The sequence below is a fragment of the Siphateles boraxobius genome, unplaced genomic scaffold (assembly GCF_051911475.1).
Source record: "Siphateles boraxobius isolate OS27281-9 unplaced genomic scaffold, OSU_SipBor_1 8, whole genome shotgun sequence".
NCBI classification, from domain to species: Eukaryota; Metazoa; Chordata; class Actinopteri; order Cypriniformes; family Leuciscidae; genus Siphateles; species Siphateles boraxobius.
The window spans coordinates 29,424,378-29,449,055 of record NW_027509208.1 but is presented as its reverse complement, the minus strand read 5'-3'; the positions used below and the strand labels follow the sequence as shown (position 1 = coordinate 29,449,055).

Here is a 24,678-nt window from a genome sequence, read left to right as displayed (position 1 = left end):
ATACCTCGCTCCGCTCAGACCTCCCGCGGACTGAAGCGAGAGCGCGCGCAACGCGACAATGACGTCACAACTGCGACGAACGCAAAACTCAGATATGTATAGAAAATTAATTATTTTCTTCTCTTACATACATATGAAACAGGAAAATTAGGATTTTGTGTGAATTTAAATTTAAAACACAAGTTATAATTAATACCCGTTACATTTGGTATTTAAGTTTCATTTTGGAATTGTTTTGTTTTTGCATCTGTAGGTCCTATGCAGTAAACTTTGTTGAAATGCGGAACTGTGTGTTGTCTAAGACAGCAGTTGCAAATAGTGGGTTTTAGAGTAAAGAGAGCTTTCGATATGTCCCCAGTTTGAGGTCAGCCATCGCAAGTTTTCTAAGAATGCAATCAACGTCAAGTTTCTGAAATGCCTAAGTTAGCAATTGTTGGTAGGTTTTTGACTTTTTCGTTGGACGACAGCTCTGTGTCGTTGATGAAGTTTCTGTGTTGCTGTTGTCGATGTTGAAGAAAGGGGTATGATCTGAGCGTTGTTTGACATTTGTGCCTTTTGAGAAAGTGGATTGTTTTAGAAGCTTTTCTGGAACGCTTTGTGGCAGTCAAATATTGGAAAGAGGAGCCCAGGACCAATGGAGAAGCTCACGGCTAGGAAAAGACATCAATCATGAACATTTCCACCTACTCACACTCCAAACTTGGAACCACCCACAGCTGTAGGCAATGATGGCCTAATGGAGGTCACCATAAAATTGAGAACTCTGCTACACTCAAGGTTAGATGGTTTGAAGGACAGAATCCTTCAGTATGAGGTGCTGACGCACATGTTGGCCAAGAGAGAAACCAGCTGAAGAGTAAGAAAACAGAGTTAGACTTGCAAAATCTTCTTTAATGATGTTGGCTTGCTTCAGTTCTGTCTTCCCCTTTTAAGGTGGTCTAGCGTTGTAACAGATGTGTGGAAAAAACCCCGGTTTGTTGATACCACAGCCCGGGAGGAACCTAAGTACCAGTTTAAATTCTTAAGTTCTTGGCTAAATAAAAGATAATTTCTGTTAACCCGGCTCCCGTCTCTCTTGTGGTTGTGTTTTGTGGCAGCTTAAACCTCTCCTCGTCTTGGGGCCCGAGTCACAGCATCCTTTGTATAAAGCAAACGTTGTCTCATCCAAGATACAATACCACATCACTGCAAAAACTTGAAATGTTTCCAGCGATGTGGTATTGCATCTCGGATAAGACCGCAGATATGAAAATCAGGTGTTATTGAAAAAATGGGCCTGACACGGGTTCATTTCACATTTCGATGTCAGTCATAGCATGTTTTCTAAGTGCTCAAATGACGTCAGGTTTCTGAAATGTCTAGATAAATAATTGTTAATGTGTGTGTGACTTCTATTAAAAGATTTTCTAAATGTAGCTTCAACGAATGAACTACAAAGCATGAAACGGGTAGCTATGCTGCAAAAAAGTATGACATTATGGATTGTTGTTTGTATTCCACATATCTTAACAGTCGGCTTCAAAGAGATTGTTTAAGTCCTTTATGCTTTTGGCTCCGATGTGTGCGCTAAAATGTCACATAAACTTTAGCGCATACAAAATTCAACTATGCAAAACCATTTTAGAGGAGAAACGCAGCAGAATGGAATGCCGATTGAGTTTCTATTAACCGATAAGAATATATTTTCAGGGATCATTTCTATAGTTCTTTGCTTAGAAATGTGTTTCGAAAGTGCTTGTTTCCCAACCCATGATGAAGAGTTATGATGCTCCTTTCTGAGCATGAATTGGGCACAGAGCAGTGAGTGAGACCTGTGTCGTTGATGAGCGTTCTTTATTGCTTTTTGCAATATTGGAGTCAAGTCATCCTCATTTATATAGCGCTTTTAACAATGTAGATTGTTTCAAAGCAGCTTTACAGAGATAAACATATAATTTAACGTAACAGAGATTGGTTTGGTTTTATAGTGGCTCTTGAAAAATGTTTTTTCCAGCTAAAGTTAGTTTTGATTGATTCACTTCCGTCTAAATGATCATTTGTTATTAAATTAGGGGCCGCTAAGACGACACTGTTCTCTCTAAACAGACTTTAAACGTGAACCTGTGATAGACGCTGATGGCGTTCACATGCGCATTAAGAATTGATTCTATAGTTATGTGCGTTTGAATATATGTGCGCAGGTTTGTAATTCCTTACAAACCATGCCTAAACAAACTACTTGTCTATAAATTTTGATGCAGAATTTTTATTTTATCTTATCACTTTGGGTAGGTACGCGAACCGAAAAATTCCACAACGCTTTATCTGTAGAGTGGTATAGGGATCCTACATAGGGAGAGGCTAGTTGGCACTTCAGCAATGCATTGTCATCGGGTCCAGGCGAAAGTCCTTTGTCAGATCTGGATACGGCCTGGATCCAGCAGGCTGCGGGAAAACCTCGGGATAAACAAAGACACTAAAATTAGCGTAGATGCCATTCTTCTTATGATGTAACGAGTACATCAGGATATGAGGGAAGTGTTCCCAGTTCCGGCTGACTTAATCTAAGCAGCCTAATATTGAATTATGGAAGGCTATAGAGTGTTATGTGAATGCTAGGTCAAAGAGATGTGTTTTTAGTCTAGCTTTGAACTGACAGACTGTGTCTGCTTCCCGGACAATGTTAGGAAGATTGTTCCAAAGTTTTGGTGATAAATAGGAAAAGGATCTACCACCAGCAGTCGATTTATATATTCTAGGTATTATCAACTGGCCGGAGTTTTGAGATCGCAATAGACGTGAAGGACTATAATGCGTTAAGAGCTCGCTCAAGAACTGGGGAGCTAAACCATTTAGTGCTTTGTAAGTAATCAGCAATATTTTAAAATTTATACGATGTTTAATAGGGAGCCAATTCAGTGTTGACAGAACCGGGCTAATATGGTCGTACTTCCTGGTTCTGGTAAGAAATCTAGCGGCTGCGTTTTGAACTAGCTGTAGTTTGTTTATTAAGCGTGCAGGGCAACCACCCAGTAGAGCATTACAATAATCTAGCCTTGATGTCATGAACGCATGAACTAGTTGTTCCGCATTTGTCAATGAGAGCATATGACGTAATTTAGATATATTTTTAAGATGGAAAAATGCGGTTTTACAGACACTAGACACATGACTTTCAAATGAAAGATTGGTATCAAAGAGCACACCCAGGTTCCTAACTGACGACGAAGACTTAACAGAGCAGCCATCAAGTGTTAGACGGTATTCTAGGTTATTACGTGTGGAAGTTTTTTGTCCAATAATTAGAATCTCTGTTTTTTTCAGAATTTAGTAGTAGGAAATTACTAGTCATCCAATTTTTGATATCAACTATGCAGTCCGATAATTTTGTGAATTGGTGAGTTTCGTTAGGTTTGGAAGAAATATAGAGCTGAGTATCATCAGCATAACAGTGAAAGCTAATTCCATGTTTCCTAATGATATCTCCTAAAGGTAGCATGTACAGAGTGAACAGCAGCGGTCCTAGTACTGAGCCTTGTGGTACGCCATACTGAACTTGTGATCGATAAGACATCTCTTCATTTACTGCTACAAACTGATAGCGGTCAGATAAATATGATTTAAACCATGCTAATGCAATTCCACTAAGGACAACATAGTTTTCTAGTCTATTTAAGAGAATGTTGTGGTCAATGGTGTCAAATGCAGCACTAAGATCAAGTAACACTAATAGAGAGATACAACCACGATCGGATGATAAGAGCAAATCATTTGTGACTCTAATGAGAGCTGTCTCAGTTCTATGGTACTGTCTAAATCCGGACTGGAAATCCTCGCAGATACCATTTCTTTTAAGAAAGGAACACAGTTGTGAGGATACTGCCTTTTCTAGTATCTTTGACAGAAAAGGTAGATTTGAGATCGGCCTGTAATTTACTAATTCTGTAGGATCAAGTTGCGTTTTTTTAACAAGCGGTTTAATCATAGCCAGCTTAAAGGTTTTTGGTACGTATCCTAGAGACAAAGATGAATTAATGATGTTAAGAAGAGGATCTATGACTTCTGGAAGCATCTCTTTCAGTAGTTTAGTCGGTATAGGGTCTAACACATATGTTGTCGATTTAGATGAATTAACGAGTTTGCAAAATTCTTCCTCTCCTATGGCAGAAAATGAATCAAATTTTACCTCGGGGAGACTATAATGCACTCCCTGATGCGATACTGTAGTAGACGGTTGCATAGTTATAATTTTGTCCCTAATATTATCAATCTTATAAGTGAAGAAGTTGATAAAGTCATTACTGCTGTGTTTCTTGGAAACTTCTGGGCTTGAAGCTTTCTTTTACGTAAGTGTAGCCACTTTTTCAAATAAATACCTTGGATTATGTTTATTTTCTTTTAATAGGGTTGAAAAATAAGCAGATCTAGCAGCTTTTAAATCCTCTCTGTAAGCAATCGAGCTCTCCTTCCATGAAATCCGAAATACCTCTAGTTTTGTTTTCTTCCAGTTGCGCTCCATTTTTCTGGCTGCTCTCTTAAGGGCCCGGGTGTGCTCATTGTACCACGGTGTTGGACTATTTTCTTTAATCTTCTTTAAGCGCAACGGAGCAACTGTATCTAAAGTGCTGGAAAGGAGAGAGTTAAAAGTTTCTGTTGCAATATCAAGTTCTTCTAAGCTATCTGGGATGCTGAGACGATGAAACTGATTAGGAAGATTATTGATAAAGCAATCTTTAGTGGCAGAAGTGATAGGTCTATCATACTTGTAACACGGAGTTGGCTTTGCAGCCTTGGCTAAATGTAATTTACATGAGACTAGATAATGATCTGAGATGTCGTCGCTCTGCTGCAGAATTTCAACAGCATCAACATTGATTCCAAGTGATAATATTAGATCTAGAGTATGATTACGACAATGAATAGGTCCTGACACGTGTTGTCTAACTCCAATAGAGTTAAGAATGTCTTTAAAAGCCAATCCCAATCCATCTTTTCCATTATCTACATGTATATTAAAATCACCAATAATTAGGACTTTATCTGCAGGCAATACTAATTCTGATAGAAAGTCAGCAAATTCTTTGATAAAATCTTTATGGTGCCCTGGTGGCCTGTATACAGTTGCCAGCAGAATTCTCAAACTTGATTTATCGTTTACATTATATATTTTTACATTAAGCACCAAAACTTCAAAAGAAATATATTTTAAACTAGATTTTTAAGTGGTTTTGAAAATATTACTATAAATTACAGCAACACCTCCCCCTTTTCCTTTCAGGCGAGGTTCATGTTTATAACAGTAATCATGAGGGGTAAACTCATTTAAAGTAATGTAATTGTCTGGTTTTAGCCAGGTTTCTGTAATACACAGCACATCTAGGTTATAATCTGAAATCATATCATTAACTATGAGCGCTTTTGAAGTAAGGGATCGAATATTCAGCAACCAAAGCTTTATCGTTTGCTCATCTGTATTATATCTATTTTTTATTTGTTGAATATCAATTACATTTTTAACCTTAGATCGGTTTGGACGTTTTTTGGATTTCCAAATTCGGGGAACAGACACAGTCTCTATAATATAGAGACTGTGTCTGTTCCCCGAATTTGGAAATCTTATTAGAAATGATATCTAGGTGAAAGAGCCGCTATGTGATGGGATTTATCTGACCTTGGTGACACGAGGCCGCGAGGAAGAAAGGAGTATGTTCTGAGTGGTGTTTGGTATTTAAGTCTCATTTTGGAATTGTTTTGTTTTTGCATCTGTACGTCCTATGCAGCAAACTTTGTTGAAATGCGGAACTGTGTGTTGTCTATGACAGCAGTTGCAAAAAGTGGGTTTTAGAGTAAAGAATACTTTGGATACGTGCCCAGTTCGAGGTCAGCCATTGCAAGTTTTCTAAAAATGCAATCAACGTCAAGTTTCTGAAATGCCTAATTCAGCAATTGTTGGTAGGTTTTTGACTTTTCCGTTGGACGTCAGCTCTGTGTCGTTGATGAAGTTTCTGTGTTGCTGTTGTTGATGTTGAAGAAAGGGGTATGATCTGAGTGTTGTTTGACATTTGTGCCTTTTGAGAAAGTGGATTGTTTTAGAAGCTTTTCTGGAACGCTTTCTGGCAATCCAATATTGGAAAGAGGAGCCCAGGACCAATGGAGCAGCTCAAGGCTAGGAAAAGACATCAATCGTGAACATTTCCACCTACTCACAGTCCAAACTTGGAACCACCCACAGCTGTAGGCAATGTGGGTGCATATCCATATCCATATCCTTTTGGATATGGATATGTTAAGACAACAGTTGCAAAAAGTGAGTTTTATAGTAAAGAGAGCTTTGGATATGTTTAGGGCTGGGTATTGTTAGGAATTTCACAATTCGATTTGATTTCGATTCTTGAGGCTTCGATTCGATTTCGATTAGATATTGATTTATTAGCTTCGATATCGATTCAATAATCAGTAAATACACAAATAAATTAAGTACCTGAGTAGCCTATATTTTTAAAAAATGTGTGTAGTATTACCAATGTTTAATAACAAATTGACCCCAGCATGTTTCCTGTCGTGGTTTATTTAGCAGAACAAACTGTACAATATAGTACATGTGTTGAATACAAACCACAACTCTAACAAACAGGTGCTTTATTAACACCTCTAAAGTGCATGTAACTGTAATAGAAAGTATATTTCTTTCTTCCTATACATTCAAGTTATAAAAGAAATGTAAACAGAAGCACAAAATGTGCATACTCATAGAAAGAGTGGGGGTTCAATCTTCACCTGGCTGGCAGGAGCCGCCACTGGCATGTCACGTGACCTGTCATTGGCTGGCTGGCAGCTGCCAGTCTGATTCTAGCATGTCACATGACCTGTCAGTGGCTGGCTAGTTGCCTGGCAGTCTGCTGTAGCGACTGACCGAATCCTGTTTTCCTTTCACTACTGAACAAATATGAACACATATATGTTTAATTCACAAAACCTTGAATCATGTGAAATGGTGCCCCAATGTCTGCCAGCAGGTCATTGATTAACTCCATTTATGACGCATTGCGCAATCAAGAAACAGGTCCCCGTTGTTCTCTAAACCCTCACGTGGTGCACACCACGGATGGACAATATGCCCTAAGGATACACACACACACACCACACATACCCGCACACAAACGTCCTTTGTGTGCAACTTAGGATAGGAATGTCCTTAATGTATATAACACAGAATTGTATCTAACCTTCCTGTATGCATGCATATCTAATTAGTTTTGTCTTATTCTATAGATGTAATTGGAGACTGGTCTGTAACTTAAAATCTTAAGTGTATTTCTAAAGAAAGATTACCTAACAGTATCATCTTCTGTAAACTCTCCCTCTTGCTAGGTCATAAAACTTTATGACCCCCAAAAGAAATTCCAAGGGAATCACAGCTCCCACTTGAATTCTGATAAAGAAAGAGGAATAGACTCTGCAATTATATATTTTCTATAAGTATAACCACTTAAGAAATGTATAAACATGAATTTGATCTTTCCTAGGTCATGGTAGCCGGTATTATGGCTTTATAGTCGTGTGAGTGAACATTAAATGTGTGTAATTCTGCATATGAATGTAACTTCATGTTTCTTCTACTCTTTCCGGCCATTCTTGGTACCTGTTTGACCGTCTTGTTTTGACTAAACCAGTCATACATAGGATATTACAGTAAAATGTATTGTTCTGTGTGTACAATCTTTCTGGCTAGAAATGACAAAATTTTATAGCATCATCAATTATCCTGACAAGACAAAGAAGAACTTTTCCCGCTCGAGATGCTCTAAGATGATTGGTTCACATACGCGAAGCAGGCATGAACCCCTCCTCTCTATAAGAAACTGACACAGGAGTTTCTCAAAAAAAAAAGGAGAGCACTTTCCCTGTGAGAGGTGTCCGGTCCCATGGCTCCTTAGGGAGCATTACACCGCGTTTCTTTTCCTTTCTTTACTAAGTTTTATTTTCATTCTTCGCCTCTCCCTCCCGAGGGAGATGAACTCTGAACTATTTCCTTGGTAACTTCACGTTTGGTGAACCTTTAAAACTTCCCGCGAGTCTGCTCGCCCCGGAAGACACGAGAGAACAAGCCTATAGCGCCGAAGGACAAACACGCACACGACTCTGCGTTCTTCAGCTCACACAAAGAGAACCATATACGCAAGTATAGGTTATTGATTTGATTTGATTTGATTGATGTGATTTCTTGTTGCCTCTCTAAGGGTTATTGTCTGTGATTTTTGCCATGCTGCGATCACCCCGGTGATCTCTCTCATCCTGACCGTTAGTTTCACTTTCTCATCCTCTATCTCTCTCTCTCTCTCTCTCTCTCTCTCTATATATATATATATATATATATATATTTCACTCTCTCTCTCTCTCAATCAATCTCTCTCTCTCTCACTCCCGTTGTTATTCGTTTGTCTCGTTAGTTTTACTGTTTATTGTACATACATGTATCCCGGGTTTAAATGTAGAATTCTGTATCCGTAGTTTCATTTTATTAAAACCATTATATTCTTGATTGCTAATTGTCTAAAGTTCTCATTTTTACAAAGTCAATGAAGTGTTCGACCCTTTTGCTACAAAGCTTTACAATTTGTTACTATTTCAGTAACCTAAATTTTATAATAACAAGAAGGTGATTTTTCATGGCCAGAAAATAGCTTTTTGGAATTATAAGAAAGAGATAATTTTTGTTGAAAATTGATAAGTTAATCTTACGGCCGTTTGCTGGACAAACAGATTGTTCGATTACTAAATTAATTCCATTTAAGGTTATCTCATATAATCGATCTGTAATAAGACTATAGATATATTAATGACGAACCATAACCCATTATGGTGATCATTCATATATACAATCGATCTATTTTCAGCTTCGATAATTTAACTGTAATATGCAATATATTAACCTGTTAACCGTTTCCAGAGCGTCGGCGCACTGAAGCAGTTTTTTTTTTATTTATTTCAAATTTACTATCAGATTTAATGTTATACCTTGACAAACTATACATCATTAAAAAGATATAATACTCAAGATTCAGTATTTGACCACTATTGTATTCTGAGAAACTTATAGTGACAGTTATGTCTTAATTTGTGTCAGGAGTTATGAAATGAAAAAATGACTCGATACCTTTAATATGAATTATGAGCGTCAGCTGGTCCATTCATAAAAATACACTCCGTGCTGTCGTCATGACAGCGATTCACAAAACAACGTCCCTCAGGGCTTTAGCTCAAAAATGTGCAGACTTGGAGAAATATTGATATATTCTCATAGATTCACATCATATTTCTATAGACAGGAATAATATTTATTGAATTTATACCCAAATGCGTCGATGTAATCATTATGATCGCTTCTTACTGAGATGTGCTGTGTTTTCAATTCATACCAATAGCCTGAAGGCGCTATATGCACAATAACAGTCCATATATGGACCACGAAGAAGACCCATAGTCATGTGACATTCCAGGACGTCACTGATACAGAAAGTAGCTGACAGAGATCGCTGTAACATGCAGATAAAAGGCTTGTTCGACTTGAACCGGCGCTGCGCAGACCGATCGGTTGATGACATCAAAGTACCGCGAGAGCGATTCAAAAGCATAAGGAGCCGTCTGCTCTCTAATCGCTCTCGCGGTACTTTGATGTCATCAACCGATCGGTCTGTGCAGCGCCGGTTCAAGTCGAACAAGCCTAAAGATGTTTTGAAGACAATAAACATGATTGCAATGATATTTGAGTTACCTGTGTTCTTCAAGCCATGCCAGGTATTTCATAATAATAGATTATATTTATAATGTAATGCTAATCGATATAGATTTCATCATCGTGCAGAACACTATAAATAATAAATTTTCCGTCGGATTTTTTTTTTATCTGAAGCCAAATTAGATCACAGAAGATTATTTAAAACACTCGACTTGCGTTATAAAGTAAGTTTGGAGCACAAACATGGTTTTAATCTCATAAATGGTCGTGTATTGATGGTGTGCTAAGCTAACATGCTAGCTAGCCCAGGTGCACCTGCCACCAGCAGTTATTGTTTTATGATTTTTTTCTAAATAGGAATGCTTACTGAAATGTTTCAGTGCATTTGATACCAGTTTCAAATATTTAGTGAGAACTTTGATAAAAAAAAATTAGGGTTTGAAACCCTATGAATAGCCTGTGAATAGCCAGTCGTTAGTAGCTATAATGCAGACAAAAGAAATGCATATTTAGAGCCATAACCAGTCTGGAGAGGTGTAAATGTGTGCAGGGGGAGACTGACTCTGAATGGGGCTCGTTTACACCACAAAATAATAGAGACAATAGACTGAAAAGATGACTCAGAAGTTGACTAAACATCAGTTTGCATTTTAGAGTCTAATCAAAATAAAGTAATTTGACATGATCTTGAAAAACATTTAACTAAATACAGAGTTTTAGACTTATCATTTGCAGATTTTAAATATAAAATGGTCACACATATGGCTTTAGCTGCAGTGTATTTCTAGATTGCTCCAGGGCCAACTTCAATTTTATTTTTATGAAGATGTTTCATAAAAATAAATTTCTAATAACTTTACAAAACTTTGAAGCTATTTAAACATTTTTTTTTCATTATGACAATAATTATTTCTACATTTACAGTAAACTACTAGGTGTCAGCTTTCAAATGAGATCATACTTGTGCTTTTAGTGCAAAGGGTTCATGAACTGTATCTGTTTAAGTTTGGGTATGCCATTTCTGGGGATTTTTCAAAAGTGGCCTTGAAGGTTAACAGGTTAATCATTCATGATTAATTATTAAATTCCCTATATATAATTTGAGCTAATTTAATGTAAGACTCATTGTCCCTACACTGCCTTTGCCAAGTTTCAAATCCATTGGTTTTTAGCAGTTTTTGTTTTTTGTGTTCCTCCCTTTCTAGCTTATTTATTATGCAACTGTTAATATGATTATGTTCTTAAGTATGATTTATGTTTTGGGGACTGTTATCCCAATTAAACCAGTCAAATGGCCATGATCAGACTGGCAGCTTACTGACGCTTTGCTCGACGCTCATGAGTCAGTGTGGCTGATCAGCGAGTATAACGCGTTGCCTGACACTCTGGCTGCACGGAAATTAATTGTTTTCTTATTAAGCATATAATGTCATGCATCTATTCTTTAGTATAATTGATGTTTCGGGGACTGTTATCCCTATTAAAGCAGTCAAATGTGCCATGATCAGACTGGCAGCTACTGACGCTTTGCTCGAGTCGCTCGAGGCTCATGAGTCAGCCGCGGCTGATCAGTGAGTGTAACGCGTTGCCTGACACTCTTGCTGCACGGAAATTAATTGTTTTTTTATTAAGCATATAATGTCATGCATCTATTCTTTAGTATAATTGATGTTTTGGGGACTGTTATCCCTATTAAACCAGTCAAATGTGCCATGATCATACTGGCAGCTACTGACGCTTTGCATGAGTCGCTCGAGGCTCATGAGTCAGCCGCGGCTGATCAGCAAGTATAGCGCGTTGCCTGACACTCTCGCTGCACGGAAATTAATAGTTTTCTTATCAAGCATATAATGTCATGCATCTATTCTTTTGTATAATTGATGTTTTGGGGATTGTTATCCCTATTAAACCAGTCAAATGTGCCATGATCAGACTGGCAGCTACTGACGCTTTGCTCGAGTCGCCCGAGGCTCAGGGTACTGATCCGCTTTTGCGACATGACTGAAGCGTGGTGTCGCACGCCTCTCCACATTTGTAAGTTGATGGGCGTTCCTCAAGTTTACCGCTATGGGCGTGGTTTTGACCCAGCGGCCAGTCTAGAACAAAGGCCCCTCGAGAGACTACTTCTATTGGATAGACGCGTCGCGTTTGACGGATTAATTTGCATAATGGTGGGCATCGGCCAGCTTTTTGACGTGCAGCATTTTTCCAAATGAAGCGCCGCCTTCCCGGAATGCTTTGCAGGCGGTTTAAAGTCGTGTGACGTCACCCATAGGAATGACGGTACTGATCCACTTTTGAGACACGACTGAAGCGTGGTGTCGCACGTCTCTCCACATTTGTAAGTTGATGGGCGTTCCTCAAGTTTACCGCCATGGGCGTGGTTTTGACCCAGCGGCCAGTCTAGAACAAAGGCCCCTCGAGAGACTACTTCTATTAGATAGACGCGTCGCGTTTGACGCATTCATTTGCATAAAGATGGGCATCAGCCAGCTTTTTGACGCGCAGCATTTTTCCAAATGAAGCGCCGCCTGCCCGGAATGCTTTGCGGGTGCGTTAGAGTCGCGTGACGTCACCCATAGGAATAAAGCGGAGTGCGGCGCGACTGAAGTGTCGCACGGACAATTGGATCAGTACCGTAAAGCAGAGTGCGGCACGACTGGAGTGTCGCACGGACAAGTGGATCAGTACCGTCATGGGTCAGCCGCGGCTGACCAGTGAGTATAACGCATTGGCTGACACTCTTGCTGCACGTAAATTAACTGTTTTCTTATTAAGCATATAATGGCATGCATCTATTCTTTAGTATAATTGATGTTTTGGGGACTGTTATCCCTGTTAAATCAGTCAAATGTGCCATGATCAGACTGGCAGCTACTGACGCATTGCTCGAGTGCTCGAGGCTCATGAGTCAGCCGCGGCTGATCAGCGAGTATAATGCGTTGCCTGACACTATCGCTGCACGGAAATTAATTGTTTTCTTATTAAGAATAATCTCATGCATCTATTATTAGAATTTATGTTTTGGGGACTGTTATCCCAATTAAGCTGCGGCTGACTCCATGCGTCCAACAAAGCGTCAGTAAGCTGCCAGTCTGATCATGGCACATTTTACTGGTTTAATAGGGATAACAGTTCCCAAAACACCAATCATACAAAATAATAAATGCTTGAGATTATATTCATAATAAGAAAACAAATTATTTCCTTGCAGCAATTGTCAGGCAACGCGTTATACTCGCTGATCAGCCGCGGCTGACTCATGAGCCTCGAGCGACTCGAGCAAAGCGTCAGTAAGCTGCCAGTCTGATCATGGCACATTTTACTGGTTTAATAGGGATAACAGTCCCGAAAACATCAATCATACACAAGAATAAAGGCATGACATTATATTCATAATAAGAAAACAATTTATTTCCTTGTAGCGAGAGTGTCAGGCAACGCGTTATACTCGCAGTATCAGCCGCGGCTGACTGGATGAGCGTCCAGCAAGCTCTGTAAGATTCCAGTCTGATCACGGCCATTTGACTGGTTATATTGGGATAACAACAGTCCCCAAAACATCAATCATACTAAAGAACATAATCATATCAACAGATGCATAATAAATGAGCTAGAAAGGGAGGAACAGAAAACAAAAAAAAACTGTCAAAAATCAATGATTTCTGAAACTTGCCAAAGGCAGACTGCAAGGCAACTAGCCAGCCACTGACGGGTCACGTGACATGCTAGAATCAGACTTGCAGCTGCCAGCCAGCCACTGACAGGTCACGTGACATTCCAGACTCAGAATGGCAGCTGCCAGCCAGCCACTGACAGGTCGTGTGACATGCCAGTGGCGGCTCCTGCCAGCCAGCTGAAGATTGAACCCCTACTGTAAAAAAATGCACTTTGTGAGGCACACGCGCACACATTCGCACACACACGCCCGTGTCACAGCATCCTTTGTATACAGCAAACGTTGTCTCATCCTAGATACCATACCACATCACTGCAAAAACTTGAAATGTTTCCAGCGATGTGGTATTGCATCTCGGATAAGACAGCAGATATGAAAATCAGGTGTTATTGAAAAAACGGGCCTGACACAGGTTCATTTCACATTTCAATGTTAGTCATAGTATGTTTTCTAAGTGCTCAAATGACGTCAGGTTTCTTAAATGTCTACATAAAGAATTGTTAATGTGTGTGTGACTTCTATTAAAAGATTTTCTAAATTTAGCTTCAACGAATGAACTACAAAGCATGAAACGGGTAGCTATGCTGCAAAAAAGTATGACATTATGGATTGTTGTTTGTATTCCACATATCTTAACAGTCGGCTTCAAAGAGATTGTGGAAGTCCTTTCTGCTTTTGGCTCCGATGTGTACTAAAATGTCACGTAAAGTTTAGCGCCTACAAAATTCAACTACGCAAAACCATTTTAGAGGAGAAGCGCAGCAGAATGGAATGCCGATTGAGTTTCTATAAACCGATAAGACTATATTTTCAGGAATCATTTCTATAGTTCTTTGCTTGGAAATGTGTTTCGAAAGTGCTTGTCTCCCAACCCATGATGAAGAGTCATGATACTCCTTTCTGAGCATGAATTGGGCACAGAGCAGTGACTTTGGTTGTGAGCTCTGTGTTGTTGATGAGCGTTCTTTATTGCTTTTTGCAATATTGAAGAAAGGAGTATGTTCTGAGTGGTGTTTGGTATTTAAGTCTCATTTTGGAATTGTTTTGTTTTTGCATCTGTAGGTACTATGCAGCAAACTTTGTTGAAATGCAGAACTGTGTGTTGTCTATGACAGCAGTTGCAAAAATTGGGTTTTAGAGTAAAGAGTGCTTTGGATACGTGCCCAGTTTGAGGTCAGCCATTGCAAGTTTTCTAAAAATGAAATCAACGTCAAGTTTCTGAAATGCCTAATTTAGCTATTGTTGGTAGGTTTTTGACTTTTTCGTTAGACGTCAGCTCTGTGTCGTTGATGAAGTTTCTGTGTTGCTGTTGTCGATGTGGAAGAAAGGGGTATGATCTGAGCGTTGTTTGACATTTGTGCCTTTTGAGAAAGTGGATTGTTTTAGAAGCTTTTCTGGAACGCTTTGTGGCAGTCCAATATTGGAAAGAGGAGCCCAGGACCAATGGAGAAGCTCACGGCTAGGAAAAGACATCAATCATGAACATTTCCACCTACTCACACTCCAAACTTGGAACCACCCACAGCTGTAGGCAATGATGGCCTAATGGAGGTCACCATAAATTTGAGAACTCTGCTACACTCAAGGTTAGATGGTTTGAAGGACAGTATCCTTCAGTATGAGGTGCTGAAGCACACGTTGGCCAAGAGAGAAACCAGCTGAAGAGTAAGAAGACAGAGTCACACTTGCAAAATCTTCTTTAATGATGTTGCCTTTCTTCAGTTCTGTCTTCCCCTTTTAAGGTGGCCTAGCGTTGTAACAGATGTGTGGAACAAAGCCCGGTTTGTTGATACCACAGCCCGGAAGGAACCTAAGTGCCAGTTTAAATTCCTAGGTTCTTGGCTAAATAGAAGATCATTTCTGTTAACCCGGCTCGCGTCTCTCTTGTGGTTGTGTTTTGTGGCAGCTTAAACCTCTCCTCCTCTTGGGGCCCGAGTCAAATTATCCTTTGTATAAAGCAAACGTTGTCTCATCCAAGATACCATACCACATCACTGCAAAAACTTGAAATGTTTCCAGCGATGTGGTATTGCATCTCGGATAAGACAGCAGATATGAAAATCAGGTGTTATTGAAAAAACGGGCCTGACACAGGTTCATTTCACATTTCAATGTCAGTCATAGCATGTTTTCTAAGTGCTCAAATGACGTCAGGTTTCTGAATTGTCTACATAAAGAATTGTTAATGTGTGTGACTTCTATTAAAAGATTTTATAAATTTAGCTTCAACGAATGAACTACAAAGCATGAAACGGGTAGCTATGCTGCAAAAAAGTATGACATTATGGATTGTTGTTTGTATTCCACATATCTTAACAGTCGGCTTCAAAGAGATTGTGGAAGTCCTTTCTGCTTTTGGCTCCGATGTGTACTAAAATGTCACGTAAAGTTTAGCGCCTACAAAATTCAACTACGCAAAACCATTTTAGAGGAGAAGCGCAGCAGAATGGAATGCCGATTGAGTTTCTATAAACCGATAAGACTATATTTTCAGGAATCATTTCTATAGTTCTTTGCTTGGAAATGTGTTTCGAAAGTGCTTGTCTCCCAACCCATGATGAAGAGTCATGATACTCCTTTCTGAGCATGAATTGGGCACAGAGCAGTGACTTTGGTTGTGAGCTCTGTGTTGTTGATGAGCGTTCTTTATTGCTTTTTGCAATATTGAAGAAAGGAGTATGTTCTGAGTGGTGTTTGGTATTTAAGTCTCATTTTGGAATTGTTTTGTTTTTGCATCTGTAGGTACTATGCAGCAAACTTTGTTGAAATGCAGAACTGTGTGTTGTCTATGACAGCAGTTGCAAAAATTGGGTTTTAGAGTAAAGGGTGCTTTGGATACGTGCCCAGTTTGAGGTCAGCCATTGCAAGTTTTCTAAAAATGAAATCAACGTCAAGTTTCTGAAATGCCTAATTTAGCTATTGTTGGTAGGTTTTTGACTTTTTCGTTAGACGTCAGCTCTGTGTCGTTGATGAAGTTTCTGTGTTGCTGTTGTCAATGTGGAAGAAAGGGGTATGATCTGAGCGTTGTTTGACATTTGTGCCTTTTGAGAAAGTGGATTGTTTTAGAAGCTTTTCTGGAACGCTTTGTGGCAGTCCAATATTGGAAAGAGGAGCCCAGGACCAATGGAGAAGCTCACGGCTAGGAAAAGACATCAATCATGAACATTTCCACCTACTCACACTCCAAACTTGGAACCACCCACAGCTGTAGGCAATGATGGCCTAATGGAGGTCACCATAAATTTGAGAACTCTGCTACACTCAAGGTTAGATGGTTTGAAGGACAGTATCCTTCAGTATGAGGTGCTGAAGCACACGTTGGCCAAGAGAGAAACCAGCTGAAGAGTAAGAAGACAGAGTCACACTTGCAAAATCTTCTTTAATGATGTTGCCTTTCTTCAGTTCTGTCTTCCCCTTTTAAGGTGGCCTAGCGTTGTAACAGATGTGTGGAACAAAGCCCGGTTTGTTGATACCACAGCCCGGAAGGAACCTAAGTGCCAGTTTAAATTCCTAGGTTCTTGGCTAAATAGAAGATCATTTCTGTTAACCCGGCTCGCGTCTCTCTTGTGGTTGTGTTTTGTGGCAGCTTAAACCTCTCCTCCTCTTGGGGCCCGAGTCAAATTATCCTTTGTATAAAGCAAACGTTGTCTCATCCAAGATACCATACCACATCACTGCAAAAACTTGAAATGTTTCCAGCGATGTGGTATCGATCTCGGATAAGACAGCAGATATGAAAATCAGGTGTTATTGAAAAAACGGGCCTGACACAGGTTCATTTCACATTTCAATGTCAGTCATAGCATGTTTTCTAAGTGCTCAAATGACGTCAGGTTTCTGAATTGTCTACATAAAGAATTGTTAATGTGTGTGTGACTTCTATTAAAAGATTTTATAAATTTAGCTTCAACGAATGAACTACAAAGCATGAAACGGGTAGCTATGCTGCAAAAAAGTATGACATTATGGATTGTTGTTTGTATTCCACATATCTTAACAGTCGGCTTCAAAGAGATTGTGGAAGTCCTTTCTGCTTTTGGCTCCGATGTGTACTAAAATGTCACGTAAAGTTTAGCGCCTACAAAATTCAACTACGCAAAACCATTTTAGAGGAGAAGCGCAGCAGAATGGAATGCCGATTGAGTTTCTATAAACCGATAAGACTATATTTTCAGGAATCATTTCTATAGTTCTTTGCTTGGAAATGTGTTTCGAAAGTGCTTGTCTCCCAACCCATGATGAAGAGTCATGATACTCCTTTCTGAGCATGAATTGGGCACAGAGCAGTGACTTTGGTTGTGAGCTCTGTGTTGTTGATGAGCGTTCTTTATTGCTTTTTGCAATATTGAAGAAAGGAGTATGTTCTGAGTGGTGTTTGGTATTTAAGTCTCATTTTGGAATTGTTTTGTTTTTGCATCTGTAGGTACTATGCAGCAAACTTTGTTGAAATGCAGAACTGTGTGTTGTCTATGACAGCAGTTGCAAAAATTGGGTTTTAGAGTAAAGGGTGCTTTGGATACGTGCCCAGTTTGAGGTCAGCCATTGCAAGTTTTCTAAAAATGAAATCAACGTCAAGTTTCTGAAATGCCTAATTTAGCTATTGTTGGTAGGTTTTTGACTTTTTCGTTAGACGTCAGCTCTGTGTCGTTGATGAAGTTTCTGTGTTGCTGTTGTCAATGTGGAAGAAAGGGGTATGATCTGAGCGTTGTTTGACATTTGTGCCTTTTGAGAAAGTGGATTGTTTTAGAAGCTTTTCTGGAACGCTTTGTGGCAGTCCAATATTGGAAAGAGGAGCCCAGGACCAATGGAGAAGCTCACGGCTAGGAAAAGACATCAATCATGAACATTTCCACCTACTCACACTCCAAACTTGGAACCACCCACAGCTGTAGGCAATGATGGCCTAATGGAGGTCACCATAAATTTGAGAACTCTGCTACACTCAAGGTTAGATGGTTTGAAGGACAGTATCCTTCAGTATGAGGTGCTGAAGCACACGTTGGCCAAGAGAGAAACCAGCTGAAGAGTAAGAAGACAGAGTCACACTTGCAAAATCTTCTTTAATGATGTTGCCTTTCTTCAGTTCTGTCTTCCCCTTTTAAGGTGGCCTAGCGTTGTAACAGATGTGTGGAACAAAGCCCGGTTTGTTGATACCACAGCCCGGAAGGAACCTAAGTGCCAGTTTAAATTCCTAGGTTCTTGGCTAAATAGAAGATCATTTCTGTTAACCCGGCTCGCGTCTCTCTTGTGGTTGTGTTTTGTGGCAGCTTAAACCTCTCCTCCTCTTGGGGCCCGAGTCAAATTATCCTTTGTATAAAGCAAACGTTGTCTCATCCAAGATACCATACCACATCACTGCAAAAACTTGAAATGTTTCCAGCGATGTGGTATCGATCTCGGATAAGACAGCAGATATGAAAATCAGGTGTTATTGAAAAAACGGGCCTGACACAGGTTCATTTCACATTTCAATGTCAGTCATAGCATGTTTTCTAAGTGCTCAAATGACGTCAGGTTTCTGAATTGTCTACATAAAGAATTGTTAATGTGTGTGTGACTTCTATTAAAAGATTTTATAAATTTAGCTTCAACGAATGAACTACAAAGCATGAAACGGGTAGCTATGCTGCAAAAAAGTATGACATTATGGATTGTTGTTTGTATTCCACATATCTTAACAGTCGGCTTCAAAGAGATTGTGGAAGTCCTTTCTGCTTTTGGCTCCGATGTGTACTAAAATGTCACGTAAAGTTTAGCGCCTACAAAATTCAACTACGCAAAACCATTTTAGAGGAGAAGCGCAGCAGAATGGAATGCCGATTGAGTTTCTATAAACCGATAAGACTATATTTTCAGGAATCATTTCTATAGTTCTTTGCTTGGAAATGTGTTTCGAAAGTGCTTGTCTCCCAACCCATGATGAAGAGTCATGATACTCCTTTCTGAGCATGAATTGGGCACAGAGCAGTGACTTTGGTTGTGAGCTCTGTGTTGTTGATGAGCGTTCTTTATTGCTTTTTGCAATATTGAAGAAAGGAGTATGTTCTGAGTGGTGTTTGGTATTTAAGTCTCATTTTGGAATTGTTTTGTTTTTGCATCTGTAGGTACTATGCAGCAAACTTTGTTGAAATGCAGAACTGTGTGTTGTCTATGACAGCAGTTGCAAAAATTGGGTTTTAGAGTAAAGGGTGCTTTGGATACGTGCCCAGTTTGAGGTCAGCCATTGCAAGTTTTCTAAAAATGAAATCAACGTCAAGTTTCTGAAATGCCTAATTTAGCTATTGTTGGTAGGTTTTTGACTTTTTCGTTAGACGTCAGCTCTGTGTCGTTGATGAAGTTTCTGTGTTGCTGTTGTCAATGTGGAAGAAAGGGGTATGATCTGAGCGTTGTTTGACATTTGTGCCTTTTGAGAAAGTGGATTGTTTTAGAAGCTTTTCTGGAACGCTTTGTGGCAGTCCAATATTGGAAAGAGGAGCCCAGGACCAATGGAGAAGCTCACGGCTAGGAAAAGACATCAATCATGAACATTTCCACCTACTCACACTCCAAACTTGGAACCACCCACAGCTGTAGGCAATGATGGCCTAATGGAGGTCACCATAAATTTGAGAACTCTGCTACACTCAAGGTTAGATGGTTTGAAGGACAGTATCCTTCAGTATGAGGTGCTGAAGCACACGTTGGCCAAGAGAGAAACCAGCTGAAGAGTAAGAAGACAGAGTCACACTTGCAAAATCTTCTTTAATGATGTTGCCTTTCTTCAGTTCTGTCTTCCCCTTTTAAGGTGGCCTAGCGTTGTAACAGATGTGTGGAACAAAGCCCGGTTTGTTGATACCACAGCCCGGAAGGAACCTAAGTGCCAGTTTAAATTCCTAGGTTCTTGGCTAAATAGAAGATCATTTCTGTTAACCCGGCTCGCGTCTCTCTTGTGGTTGTGTTTTGTGGCAGCTTAAACCTCTCCTCCTCTTGGGGCCCGAGTCAAATTATCCTTTGTATAAAGCAAACGTTGTCTCATCCAAGATACCATACCACATCACTGCAAAAACTTGAAATGTTTCCAGCGATGTGGTATCGATCTCGGATAAGACAGCAGATATGAAAATCAGGTGTTATTGAAAAAACGGGCCTGACACAGGTTCATTTCACATTTCAATGTCAGTCATAGCATGTTTTCTAAGTGCTCAAATGACGTCAGGTTTCTGAATTGTCTACATAAAGAATTGTTAATGTGTGTGTGACTTCTATTAAAAGATTTTATAAATTTAGCTTCAACGAATGAACTACAAAGCATGAAACGGGTAGCTATGCTGCAAAAAAGTATGACATTATGGATTGTTGTTTGTATTCCACATATCTTAACAGTCGGCTTCAAAGAGATTGTGGAAGTCCTTTCTGCTTTTGGCTCCGATGTGTACTAAAATGTCACGTAAAGTTTAGCGCCTACAAAATTCAACTACGCAAAACCATTTTAGAGGAGAAGCGCAGCAGAATGGAATGCCGATTGAGTTTCTATAAACCGATAAGACTATATTTTCAGGAATCATTTCTATAGTTCTTTGCTTGGAAATGTGTTTCGAAAGTGCTTGTCTCCCAACCCATGATGAAGAGTCATGATACTCCTTTCTGAGCATGAATTGGGCACAGAGCAGTGACTTTGGTTGTGAGCTCTGTGTTGTTGATGAGCGTTCTTTATTGCTTTTTGCAATATTGAAGAAAGGAGTATGTTCTGAGTGGTGTTTGGTATTTAAGTCTCATTTTGGAATTGTTTTGTTTTTGCATCTGTAGGTACTATGCAGCAAACTTTGTTGAAATGCAGAACTGTGTGTTGTCTATGACAGCAGTTGCAAAAATTGGGTTTTAGAGTAAAGGGTGCTTTGGATACGTGCCCAGTTTGAGGTCAGCCATTGCAAGTTTTCTAAAAATGAAATCAACGTCAAGTTTCTGAAATGCCTAATTTAGCTATTGTTGGTAGGTTTTTGACTTTTTCGTTAGACGTCAGCTCTGTGTCGTTGATGAAGTTTCTGTGTTGCTGTTGTCAATGTGGAAGAAAGGGGTATGATCTGAGCGTTGTTTGACATTTGTGCCTTTTGAGAAAGTGGATTGTTTTAGAAGCTTTTCTGGAACGCTTTGTGGCAGTCCAATATTGGAAAGAGGAGCCCAGGACCAATGGAGAAGCTCACGGCTAGGAAAAGACATCAATCATGAACATTTCCACCTACTCACACTCCAAACTTGGAACCACCCACAGCTGTAGGCAATGATGGCCTAATGGAGGTCACCATAAATTTGAGAACTCTGCTACACTCAAGGTTAGATGGTTTGAAGGACAGTATCCTTCAGTATGAGGTGCTGAAGCACACGTTGGCCAAGAGAGAAACCAGCTGAAGAGTAAGAAGACAGAGTCACACTTGCAAAATCTTCTTTAATGATGTTGCCTTTCTTCAGTTCTGTCTTCCCCTTTTAAGGTGGCCTAGCGTTGTAACAGATGTGTGGAACAAAGCCCGGTTTGTTGATACCACAGCCCGGAAGGAACCTAAGTGCCAGTTTAAATTCCTAGGTTCTTGGCTAAATAGAAGATCATTTCTGTTAACCCGGCTCGCGTCTCTCTTGTGGTTGTGTTTTGTGGCAGCTTAAACCTCTCCTCCTCTTGGGGCCCGAGTCAAATTATCCTTTGTATAAAGCAAACGTTGTCTCATCCAAGATACCATACCACATCACTGCAAAAACTTGAAATGTTTCCAGCGATGTGGTATCGATCTCGGATAAGACAGCAGATATGAAAATCAGGTGTTATTGAAAAAACGGGCCTGACACAGGTTCATTTCACATTTCAATGTCAGTCATAGCATGTTTTCTAAGTGCTCAAATGACGTCAGGTTTCTGAATTGTCTACATAAAGAATTGTTAATGTGTGTGTGACTTCTATTAAAAGATTTTATAAATTTAGCTTCAACGAATGAACTACAAAGCATGAAACGGGTAGCTATGCTGCAAAAAAGTATGACATTATGGATTGTTGTTTGTATTCCACATATCTTAACAGTCGGCTTCAAAGAGATTGTGGAAGTCCTTTCTGCTTTTGGCTCCGATGTGTACTAAAATGTCACGTAAAGTTTAGCGCCTACAAAATTCAACTACGCAAAACCATTTTAGAGGAGAAGCGCAGCAGAATGGAATGCCGATTGAGTTTCTATAAACCGATAAGACTATATTTTCAGGAATCATTTCTATAGTTCTTTGCTTGGAAATGTGTTTCGAAAGTGCTTGTCTCCCAACCCATGATGAAGAGTCATGATACTCCTTTCTGAGCATGAATTGGGCACAGAGCAGTGACTTTGGTTGTGAGCTCTGTGTTGTTGATGAGCGTTCTTTATTGCTTTTTGCAATATTGAAGAAAGGAGTATGTTCTGAGTGGTGTTTGGTATTTAAGTCTCATTTTGGAATTGTTTTGTTTTTGCATCTGTAGGTACTATGCAGCAAACTTTGTTGAAATGCAGAACTGTGTGTTGTCTATGACAGCAGTTGCAAAAATTGGGTTTTAGAGTAAAGAGTGCTTTGGATACGTGCCCAGTTTGAGGTCAGCCATTGCAAGTTTTCTAAAAATGAAATCAACGTCAAGTTTCTGAAATGCCTAATTTAGCTATTGTTGGTAGGTTTTTGACTTTTTCGTTAGACGTCAGCTCTGTGTCGTTGATGAAGTTTCTGTGTTGCTGTTGTCGATGTGGAAGAAAGGGGTATGATCTGAGCGTTGTTTGACATTTGTGCCTTTTGAGAAAGTGGATTGTTTTAGAAGCTTGTCTGGAACGCTTTGTGGCAGTCCAATATTGGAAAGAGGAGCCCAGGACCAATGGAGAAGCTCACGGCTAGGAAAAGACATCAATCATGAACATTTCCACCTACTCACACTCCAAACTTGGAACCACCCACAGCTGTAGACAATGATGGCCTAATGGAGGTCACCATAAATTTGAGAACTCTGCTACACTCAAGGTTAGATGGTTTGAAGGACAGTATCCTTCAGTATGAGGTGCTGAAGCACACGTTGGCCAAGAGAGAAACCAGCTGAAGAGTAAGAAGACAGAGTCAGACTAGCAAAATCTTCTTTAATGATGTTGCCTTTCTTCAGTTCTGTCTTCCCCTTTTAAGGTGGCCTAGCGTTGTAACAGATGTGTGGAACAAAGCCCGGTTTGTTGATACCACAGCCCGGAAGGAACCTAAGTGCCAGTTTAAATTCCTAGGTTCTTGGCTAAATAGAAGATCATTTCTGTTAACCCGGCTCGCGTCTCTCTTGTGGTTGTGTTTTGTGGCAGCTTAAACCTCTCCTCCTCTTGGGGCCCGAGTCAAATTATCCTTTGTATAAAGCAAACGTTGTCTCATCCAAGATACCATACCACATCACTGCAAAAACTTGAAATGTTTCCAGCGATGTGGTATTGCATCTCAATTAAGACAGCAGATATGAAAATCAGATGTTATTGAAAAAACGGGCCTGACACGGGTTCATTTCACATTTCGATGTCAGTCATAGCATGTTTTCTAAGTGTTCAAATGACTTCAGGTTTCTGAATTGTCTACATAAAGAATTGTTAATGTGTGTGTGACTTCTATTAAAAGATTTTATAAATTTAGCTTCAACGAATGAACTACAAAGCATGAAACGGGTAGCTATGCTGCAAAAAAGTATGACATTATGGATTGTTGTTTGTATTCCACATATCTTAACAGTCGGCTTCAAAGAGATTGTGGAAGTCCTTTCTGCTTTTGGCTCCGATGTGTGCGCTAAAATGTCACGTAAACTTTAGCGCCTACAAAATTCAACTACGCAAAACCATTTTAGAGGAGAAGCGCAGCAGAATGGAATGCCGATTGAGTTTCTATAAACCGATAAGACTATATTTTCAGGAATCATTTCTATAGTGCTTTGCTTGGAAATGTGTTTTGAAATTGCTTGTCTCCCAACCCATGATGAAGAGTCATGATACTCCTTTCTGAGCATGAATTGGGCACAGAGCAGTGACGTTGGTTGTGAGCTCTGTGTTGTTGATGAGTGTTCTTTATTGCTTTTTGCAATACTGAAGAAAGGAGTATGTTCTGAGTGGTGTTTGGTATTCAAGTCTCATTTTGTAATTATTTGTTTTTGCATCTGTAGGTACTATGCAGCAAACTTTGTTGAAATGCGGAACTGTGTGTAGTCTATGACAGCAGTTGCAAAAAGTGGGTTTTAGAGTAAAGAGTGCTTTGGATACGTGCCCAGTTTGAGGTCAGCCATTGCAAGTTTTCT

The 24,678-nt window shown here is 39.7% G+C and overlaps 8 non-coding genes across 8 annotated transcripts; all 8 read left to right on the top strand.

The window, feature by feature from the left end:
• Positions 1–1,673: 1,673 nt before the first annotated feature.
• Positions 1,674–1,881, top strand: LOC143730039 (small nucleolar RNA U3). Its single transcript, XR_013200274.1, has one exon. It is a non-coding gene; the product is annotated as a small nucleolar RNA U3 (small nucleolar RNA).
• Positions 1,882–14,195: 12,314 nt separating this feature from the next.
• Positions 14,196–14,409, top strand: LOC143729886 (small nucleolar RNA U3). The gene has a single exon (XR_013200140.1). It is a non-coding gene; the product is annotated as a small nucleolar RNA U3 (small nucleolar RNA).
• Positions 14,410–15,875: 1,466 nt separating this feature from the next.
• LOC143729885 (small nucleolar RNA U3) lies at positions 15,876–16,089 on the top strand. The gene has a single exon (XR_013200139.1). It is a non-coding gene; the product is annotated as a small nucleolar RNA U3 (small nucleolar RNA).
• A 1,467-nt stretch (positions 16,090–17,556) lies between these two features.
• LOC143729884 (small nucleolar RNA U3) lies at positions 17,557–17,770 on the top strand. The gene has a single exon (XR_013200138.1). It is a non-coding gene; the product is annotated as a small nucleolar RNA U3 (small nucleolar RNA).
• Positions 17,771–19,237: 1,467 nt separating this feature from the next.
• LOC143729883 (small nucleolar RNA U3) lies at positions 19,238–19,451 on the top strand. Its single transcript, XR_013200137.1, has one exon. It is a non-coding gene; the product is annotated as a small nucleolar RNA U3 (small nucleolar RNA).
• Positions 19,452–20,918: 1,467 nt separating this feature from the next.
• Positions 20,919–21,132, top strand: LOC143729882 (small nucleolar RNA U3). The gene has a single exon (XR_013200136.1). It is a non-coding gene; the product is annotated as a small nucleolar RNA U3 (small nucleolar RNA).
• Positions 21,133–22,599: 1,467 nt separating this feature from the next.
• On the top strand, positions 22,600–22,813 carry LOC143729881 (small nucleolar RNA U3). Its single transcript, XR_013200135.1, has one exon. It is a non-coding gene; the product is annotated as a small nucleolar RNA U3 (small nucleolar RNA).
• Positions 22,814–24,283: 1,470 nt separating this feature from the next.
• LOC143729902 (small nucleolar RNA U3) lies at positions 24,284–24,497 on the top strand. The gene has a single exon (XR_013200154.1). It is a non-coding gene; the product is annotated as a small nucleolar RNA U3 (small nucleolar RNA).
• The last annotated feature ends 181 nt before the right edge of the window (positions 24,498–24,678 follow it).